Raw genomic sequence first — 10,156 nt, forward strand, 5'->3', positions numbered from 1 at the left:
TGGCAGAGCAACTCCTTCCCTATTAAACCATGCTTCCTAAACAAGGTAAAACAAATGATTTTTACTATACTGTTGTTGCTTAGGATCCTTGCCTGTCAAAGCTAACCCCTTTTAGGTTCAGAATGCTTTGTTATTGCTGTTGTTAGGTGCCATTGAGTCTAATATGACTCATAACAACCCTATGAACAACAGATCCGAGACCTGTTCTATCCTGTGCCATCTTCACATATCCTAACACACTAGAGTTTATTGTGGCAATCACTGTGTCATTCTACCTGGTTGAAAGTCTTCCTTTTCTTGGCTGACCCCCCACCCTTCCAAGCATTGTGTCCTTCACCAAGGAATAATCTCCTCTAGCAACATGCCTGAAGTATGTGAGATGAAGCCTCATCATCCTTGTCTCCAAAGAGCACTCTGGCTGTACCCTCCACACGACATGTTTGTTTTTTGGCAGTCCATGGATGTTCATTGCTCTGCTCCAACGCTACAACTCAAAGGCATCAATTATTCTTCTGTCACTTGTGTTCTTTGTCCGGCTCTCAGATTCATAGCAAATGATCAGAAAGACCATAGCCTGAATCAGAGACACCATAGTCCTCAAATTTACATCATTACTCCTTAATAGTTTGGAGAGGTCCCCAACTGTGGATTTTTTTCCCCGTGCAATGTGTCTCCTTATTTTCTGACTGCTGGTACCAAGGGTGTTAATTGTGGATCCAAGATGAAGTTGTTGACGGTTTCAGTCTTTTCATCATCCATCAGGATGTTGCCTATTGGTCCAGTGGTAAGAATTTCTGTTTTCCTGACATTGAGATTCAATAAATGCTAAAGGCTACATTCCTTGATCTTCTGTAACAAGTGCAGTAAGTCCTCCTCATTTTCAGCAAACAAGATTATTTCATCTTCATAACACAGGTTCTTGATCCTGATGTCACATTCCTCTTCATAAAGTGCAGCTACTCGAATAACTTGCTCAGCATACAGATTGAATAGGTAGGGAGAGAGAATATAACCCTGACACACTCCCTTTTTAATGTTAAACTATGTAGTGTTTCTCTATTCTGGTTGTACAACAGCCTTCTTATCCAGGTATCGGCTTTTCATGAACACAAATAAGTGCTCTGAGACTTCCATTCTTCTTAATGTCATCCACAACTTGTTATAATCCACACAGTCAAATACCTTTGCATAGTTGTTAGATATAAAAGTGCTCTTTTTATATCTAACAAAAGTCAGAGCACAAATGGACATTCTTCTAGTATTTTCTACTCTATAGATATGACCTAGAAAGATTGTCCTTCAGTTTTAGGAAAATAGAGAAGAAATTTGTCAAGGAGAGAGGAGCCTGTTGATGTCTTCAGTTGCAGCTAAACTTGGAACTTTTACAGATCTAATTTTTAAAGTCTGCCAGTATTGCAGTTTCTAATTATGCTAAAAGGAAAATCTCTTGCATTATGGAGAACCATGAAGCCTTCCCTGGAGGCTCAGAACCAGGCTGCATTTCAGTGTAGTTCTCCTGCACATTCTCTCTCACACTGAAGGTGGAAATGACTCATGGGAACTCAGTCATGCAGGGAAGCAACATAAATTAGATTGACCAACTCCTGCACTGTGGGAAGTCATGAAAATGTTCCTTGCAGTGCTTGGACATTCTTTTCTTAGTTTAATATCATGGATACTAGTGTGTGTGGATCCGTCAGGCAGTGGGGAGAGGCCATGCATTTATGAGCTGCTTCCTGAAAGCAACCACAAGTCCTATTACCACTTCTGTAAAATATTACTTAATCCTTATCTATCTTTCTCCTTTATACCATTTAGTAAAGGAAATTCTAAAAAAGGAAATCCTTTTTAGGAAATCATAAAAAGCCAATCTCTAACTTTGCTGGATCTATAATACTGTCCTGGTTCTTAAAGAAACAATCTTAGTTTAAAAACTAGAGATGACTTAATAAAAACATCTGAAATTAATAAAAAGAATTATTTGTATAGACCTCCTCAAAAATATAAGTGAGCTGGGGAGGGTGAAATAGGGATTTAATACTTAATAAGTACTGACTTTGTGTTTGGAGCAACGAAAAACTTGTAGTGATGGTGGAATTTATTTTTAAAAAACTCCAAACACAGCATATGCTAGGCAGGTATATAGGTTTTATTCAGGAGCAAGATTATAATACTATAATCCATTGTATAAGCAATTATCAGCTGTTGTTGTTAGGTACTATTGGGTCGAGTAAGACTCAGCAATCCTATGATGAACGTACTAGAACCCATTGTTGCAGTCACTGTGTTCAGTTTACCTCATTGAGGTTCTTCCTCTCTTTTGCTGACCTGCCACCTTTCCAAGTATGATGTCCTTTTTAAAGGAATGATCCCTACTAATAACATGCCCAAAGTATACGAGAGGAACCTTTGTCATCCTCACCTCCAAGAAATACCCTGGTTGCACTTTCTCTAAGATATATTTATTTGTTCTCCTGAAAGTCCATGGGATGTTCAGTACCCTTCTCTAACATCATAACTCAAAGGCAAAGGGGGGAATGGTATCTTGAAGGTAGATAAACTGGGCAGACACCAACTTCACCAGGTAACCACAGCCAGAACCGTCAGAGGCTATGGCTCCCATCACACTCCTCTCTGTCATCTACTGACAAGTTTACACCATCATCGCTTATGCTCCTGCCAAGAATGTAAGACCTAAATATCATCCACTTCGGAAATGGCTTGCCTCCGGAAACTCTATGTACGAACAGTGCTCAGGCCTTTCTTTCACAGGGTCGCTATGAGTCGTCTACGACTTGACGGCATCAAACAACAACAACAAATATCATCCTGAGAAAATTTGTCAGACTGATCATGTATATATGCTCTTTAAAATCATGAAAGTTATTATTTATTTTGTTTTGGTTTTTTAGGCAAGGATTTTTAAATTTTATTTTATACTTATTTATTTACAAAGTTTGGATATGTTGTTTTTCATAAAAGATCCTTCTCATTTCCTTCACCCCATCCACTGATTGCATTATGTAGTCCTATGATTAACTCCCTACTTCTCAATCCTCACCCCTCTAGTTCCACCCTCCTGATCACCCTTGGATCCTCATACTCATTCCTTTTTTTTTTCAGTTTTTTATTTTATTTTATTATTTTTGTGTGCGTGTACCATCAAATCAGATCTGACTGGTACAGGAGGAGATTGCCCCTCCTTCCCCAGCAGAGCATCTGGTGGATTCGAATCGTGCACCTCTGGGATTGTAGTTGCAGCTTCTTGCCACTAGGCCACCAGAGCTCCCCCCTCATACTCATTCTACCATAATGGTTTTATACAGTATTTGTCCTTGTGTGACTGAGTTAGTTCACTCAGCATAATGCCCTCCACTTCCTCCCAAGCTAGGTAGTAATTTACAAAATGATTGTTCCAGTGTGTTGCATAGTATTCCATTGTAGGAATGTACTAAAACTTCTCAATCCATTCTCTTGTGGTTGGACATCTGGGCTCTTTCCATGTTCTTGTGATAGGGAATAATGCTGCTGTAAACATTAGTGTACAAATTTCAATTTGAGCCTCAGTTCTCATTTTCTTGAGGTATATTACAAACAATGGAATAGCTGGATCATATGGAATTTCTATGTTCAGCTTTTTGAGAAAGCACCAAACTGCTTTCCAAGTGGTTGTACCATTGTACAATCCCATCAACAATGTAAGAGTACCTAGCTCACCACATCCTTTCTAACATTTATTACTTGCTTCCTGTTAAACCTTGCCACTGCTATTGGAGTCAGATGATGTCTCATTGTGATTACAATGAAAGTTATTAAGAGATATAAGAAGTCTTTAAGAAGACACATGATATATCTGTACTGGACTAGAGGCTGTACCAGAAAGAAAAAAGAAAGCGAGACCATTGTAGGAACAACTGTCAAAACTCAAGTTGTATATGTGGCTGTAAAGTAATAATTATGATAGTAATGCCGATTTCCTGGTGATTTGTGCAGTCATTTGATGGTTATATGGGGAAAGGTCATAATTTGGAGAAAAAAACATATTGGAATATTTAACAGTAATAAGATAATCATGCCAACAGCTCTTAAATGTTTCAGAAAAAAAAGGAATGACTTCTAAAACAAATGACATTGATATATAGATATAGATGTAGATACAGATATATATTTCAAATAAAATGTGTAACGTTATGTTTATATATTGATATGCATTAATGTTATATGACAATCTAAGTTTATGTTTTAATATATATTTATATTGTTCTATACAAGTAATACTCTTGGTACTGGCAGTCAGGAGATCAGGAGACATATTGCACTGGAAAAATCTGCAGTCTCCAAATTACTGAGAAACAATGATATCAGCTTGAGAACTAAGATGCACCTGATTTAGGCCATGGTTTTCTCAATCTTAACACATCTGAGAGGTGGAAAATTAATAAGAATGGCAGAAGATTTGAAGCTTTTGATATCTGGTATAGGAGAAGAACACTAAATATCCCATGAAATTCCAAGAGAATAAACAGATACATATTGGAGAAAGTACAGCCAGGGTGATTCTTGGAGGGAAAGATGATAAAACTTCATCTCACATACCTTGGCATGTAGCTAGTGGCAGAGACATGCGTTGGAGAGAGACATCATACTTGTGGAAGGTTGAGAAATAGTTAAAGACAGGAAGACCCTCAATCACATGGATTGACGCAATTACTTCAGTAAAGGGCTCAGGTATATCAGAGATTGTGAGGATGGTACAGCATAGGACAGGGTTTAGATCTGCTATTCATAGATATGGATGCGGTGAGTCATACTCAATGCAACAGCACCTAGCAACAACAAAAATATGCATTTATATATACATTTAGAAAGAAAAAGACAGATGGAGGAAATGTGGAGATGTTTCTATTTACCTAAATATGTTAGATATGGAGGGGGGAAAAGATAAATATCAACAAATGGGAGACTGTGAATGGGATACAAATCTCTGACTATTTTTGCAAGTGCTCTGTTGTTGTTATGTGCTGTCGAGTCGCTTGCAACTCATAGCGACCCTATGTACAACCATGTCAATCTCACTGCCTCTAACACACCCATGCAGATTACCCCAGTCACTGAATTAATCCACCTCATAGAGGGTCTTCACCTTCTGTGCCGTCCCTCCACCCTCCCAAGCATGATGTCCCTCTCTAAGGACCTCTCCCTCCTTACAACATGTCCAAAGTATGTCAGACGAAGCCTCAGAATCCTTGTCTCCAAGGAGCAGCCTGGTTTAACCCTCTCCATTACAAACCTGTTTGTTTTCTTGGCAGTCCATGGTACATTCAATACTCTCTCCAGCACCACAGCTCAAAGGCATCAATTCTCCTTCTATCCTCCTTAGTCATTGTCCAACTCTCTGATGCATAACGAGTGATTATAAAGACCATAGCCTGTATCAGACACACCTTAGCCTCCAGGGTGACACCATTGCTCTTCAGTACCCTGGAGAGGTCCCTAACAGCAGACTTTCCCGTGGCAATACGTCTTTTGATTTTCTGGCTACTGGTGCCAAGAGTATTGATCGTGGAGCCAAGCAGAAGTGCTCTGTAAATTTCAAGTTATTTAAAACCCAAGTATTTAGAGGGAGCTCTCGTGCCCTAGTCGCAAGAAGCTGTACTGCAATCCCAGAAGTACACAGTTTGAATCCACCGAATGTTCTGCTGTGGAAGGAGGAGGAATCTCCTCCTGTACCAGTCAGATTCAATTAGACAGTACACACAAATAAATAATTAAAAAACAACAACAAAATAACAAAACCCCAAGTATTTAAAAATGTATTTATATAGCTTTATAAGTAACAATGTTTTTGCATATTGGAAGAAAGGATTTTGAAGCTCTGTCTCACACACTTTGGACATGATGCTAGGAGGAACTGTCCTTGGAGAACATCATGCTTGGAAGGGTTGAGGGACAGCACAGGAGAGGAAAACCTTGGATGAGATGGATTGATAGATATAGTAATTGGGGTAAGAGGGATATGTTGGAGACAGTGGGGTTGGTTTAGGATCAGACAGCGTTCAGAGCTATTGTGCATAGGGTTGCTGTGAGTCACAGGTAACTCAAAGACATATGGCAATTCACAAGTAAGGGAACTCTGGTGGCTTAGTGGTAAGGAGTTGTGCTACCACTCCAAAGCTTCATAATTTGAATTCACCAATTATTCCACAGATGAAAGATGAGTAATCTCCTCTAAGGATTTATTGCCTCTGAAAATCTGCTGGAGCATCAGCTATGAGTCAGTTCCATTTCTACATACAAAGCAATAATACCATTCACAGGCAAGTAATTTCCGTGTTTCAAAACTTTCACCAGGATAATGTTATAAAAATTGGAATGTAGAAAATGGATTATAACATTCTTTTAGCCTTAGAACTTCATAAATGTCAAAAGATTTTTTAAACGTAATACATAATGCTATAAAGGAAAGAACTGTTTTTCCTTTCTCCAAATTTTAAATCAACCACTGAAGTACTCTTCCAGCTTTACTAAAATAATCACAAATCAATAAATACACAGTATTAAGATAAAACCCCACAGTCTTAGTTTATATATAAACCGTATATACACAAACACCATATATATAAATACTATATATATAAACATATATAAAAGCCACATATATAAACCACATATGTAAACCATATATATAAATGACATATGTAAACCATATATAAATACATGTTGTTGTTGTTGATTGCTTTAAATTTGAGAACGACTCATAGCAACCCCATGAACAAAAGGCCTGAAGCCCCTCTACAACCACCAACATTTATCAAAGTTCATACAGTTCCCAGAGGCATGTTATTTAGGAAGTGGATGCCACTCCCGCTTCACACACACACACACACACACACACACACATTTTGCCTTCTTTGCCCTAGATCAAAGAGAAAACCCTCTGTGTTGTATCTAATTCAATTTTTTTTTTCAATTTTCTTACTTTAATTACCTTGACATTGCATTGTAACTTAAAAAGCAGTACAGTTCTTTACAATTCCTTACAGCAAATTACTGAGGGTTTTTTTCTGCATGAACAAACTTCTTGTAAATCCTTGTATATCCAGATATCCATAGACACACATATTCAAATACACACATCTTTGCACAACTTTTCCTCAACATGGCTAGTTTGTCAAAGTCCTTTTAAATTATTTGCTTTATCAGAAAAAGTTGGATAAAGATAAAATATTTTCCCTCCCTTTTTTCTGGGGGGAAAAAAAGTGATTTGCCATTTACCTCATGACAAATTATCAAAAAACGAATACTAGGATCAGTATGATTTCATTGCTCTACAATGAAGGATCTAGGATTTGTGTGATTATACTTCTAGTGAAATACATGTGTGCCAAGCACAGCTACCCACATGGAATTGAAACGTGGAAGCCTTCATGCTTCTAGAAGAATAAAGCAGCCCGCTCAGCTCATTTCATTTGCAAGATACCCTCCTGCATTTCAAACATTGTCTAATAGCATATTAAATGTTTTGTAATTCAGTGGATTTTTTTCTTTGAAAATATTAGGTATTTAAAATATTGAAGTGCATAGAATAAGGAAATACATTTTTTTACAAGCAGAGGTAAAATGTGCACATTCACATATAATTGGAATATAAACAATAGTTTATTGAGCTTTCCTCTTTAAAAGATTTTGAAAGCATAATATAATAGACATTTTTATTAAAACACGATAATTAGATTTAATATCTATTAAAACATGATGAAACTGCATTGATCTTCCTTGCTTAAAAATATTCTGGTGTTATAAAGCATTTATCTTCAAAAGCCTGTCGGAGGGAGGGTCAGCTATGAGTCTGTTCCCACTCAACAGCACACAACAACAAAAGTAACTTTTTCTTATTTATCATTTTCTATTTTCATATAGGAATATACACTAACTTGAAATATATTTATTAAATATTTGTGCAGCATTTAATGTATATACTCTAAGTAGTTTGTGGATAAACTCATTTCATCTTCATAAAACCCTCTGAGGCCAGTAATATAGCTACCCCTGATATTACTATGCGGAAACTGAAGTCCAGAGAGGTACAGTGACATCTTTGAAAACACAGAGCAGTACAGTGATGCTTGTCCTTAATGCAGCTCAGCTCCCAAGTCCAAACTGCAGTTATCCCCCGGCTCTTAGGGAATCATTTACTGACTGAGAGAACAGATTATTCCCTTGTCTCTTAGATTGCTATGGAAGCATTAAGCAAATTGCCCAGTGCTCTCTTTAATTTTTCACTTTGTAAAATAAAGCTGATAACATTTGCACCCATCTCTCTCTCAAACAACAATAAGAACAAAGAGGATTTGCTTTACCTAGCTGCTGTATGTCTTTAGAACTTGGTCAACACTGGGCTCTGACCAATAGTAGATCTAAGTTACAGAAGAGATCACAATGACTGGGTGTGAGTGACTAAGTCAGAATGAATGTGAAGGACAGAGGCAACTTCCAAGCAGAGGCACATTTGACAAATGGCAAGAACAGTACTCAGGTGGGACACCAAGAAGCAGTTTCTGTTCACCTTTAACAGTCTCCATAGCCATCTGTGGGAGACCATTCAGCAACTACAGGTACGTGCTACTTTAGCCTACTTGGCAGTCTGTATTATTTGGTTGGTTTATTTGGAGGTGTTGAATTTGTTGTTTTTTTTTTAAAGGGAGGCAGCTTTCAGTTTGTTTATTATTTTCACCAAATGATTTTAAAGATCCCAAGCCCAGACTCTAGTAGCACTGGTCCCCTGGTGGGATGCTGGCTGGTGAGGAAGAGGGCAGGATCTGGATATGGGCACTCAAACGTACTGGACTGCTGGGTTGCTCTGGTTGTTCCTGAAGGCTGAGCCCCTTGCTGGTGGGACACTCCCTCTTACCTGCCCTTTACATAGCATTTCCCCCTCCTCTGGGCCCTGTGCAAGCCAGCACCTCTCCTCTGGTGCCTGCTTTGTCCAGCAGTTCCTGGACAGCAGGGCAGTGATGAAAACAACTGTAAGCCCTCCACAAGGCCTCATGTTTGACATTAAGGAATGCATGGCCTAGTGTTAAGAAGCTGCACTACAATCCCAAAGACATGTAGTTTGAATCCACCTGCTTCTCTGTGGAAGACATCTTCAGTGTGAAACATGCTAGAGGGTCAGGTATGGTTCAATTCCAACTCGATTACATACAACACCTGTAATTTATGGTGATACCTTTATATATTTATAGGAATATATCATAGGTTTTATTTTCTGTATATATACACATTTGCTTCCAAGACATCAACTTCCTTGTATTTAAACTTAATTCCCATATAACTTTGGACTGTTCACATTTTTTACAGCTGAGTTAGAATTTGTATGAAACACACACACAAAAAATAAAATATATGAGATATTGCATCACTGCAATAGTCAAGTGGCAAGAAGCTGCACAGCAATCCTAAAGGCACACGGTTTGAATTCACCAGCTGCTCCATGGGAGAAGGATGGATAATCTCCTCCCATGAGATTAGCTCTCTCCCCCACTGGAGGGCCCGCTATGGATAGGTTCCAACTTGACAGCACACCACACAACATCTTGGGCTTAGATTTTTGTGTTTAATAAAAATATTTAGTTATAGGGTTTGTTTGTTGATAGTAAAAAGAAAAAATAATAATAAGGACCTAGTTAGTGGGTTTCTGTGCCTGACTCCATCTCTGTCTACTCATTCTCTTTAACTAGTCCCTACCTAATCCATCAGGTACCTCTCTGGCAGTAGACAGGAGATGAAAACAAATTTAAAACAATGGATCAATTTGCAGGAGCAGGCAGGTGGTTTATGAACTATTGTCATGTGACCTTGAGCAGTTCACATTCAATCTCTGGCTCTTCTAATAAATGAATAAATAAATGTTCATGGTGTCAAAGGCTGTGCTGCCTGCTCAGAATCTGTCCTTAAGGTCAGATGAGTTGATGCATGTGAACTACTTTATAAAACCCTAAGAATATTAAGAGAGTAACTGAAAATTTGCATTTTGAAAAATCCTCTGACCCCCAGAGATGTTTGTTTATGGTTAATTTTGTAAAAACAAACATTTTCTGGCCTGACACTTGTATATGACTTCCAGGTTGAATCCTCAGAAGAGGTGGTTGACTTG

Source organism: Elephantulus edwardii, unplaced genomic scaffold (genome assembly GCF_000299155.1).
Source record: "Elephantulus edwardii isolate Elephantulus edwardi_28Jun2011 unplaced genomic scaffold, EleEdw1.0 scaffold00287, whole genome shotgun sequence".
Classification (NCBI taxonomy): domain Eukaryota; kingdom Metazoa; phylum Chordata; class Mammalia; order Macroscelidea; family Macroscelididae; genus Elephantulus; species Elephantulus edwardii.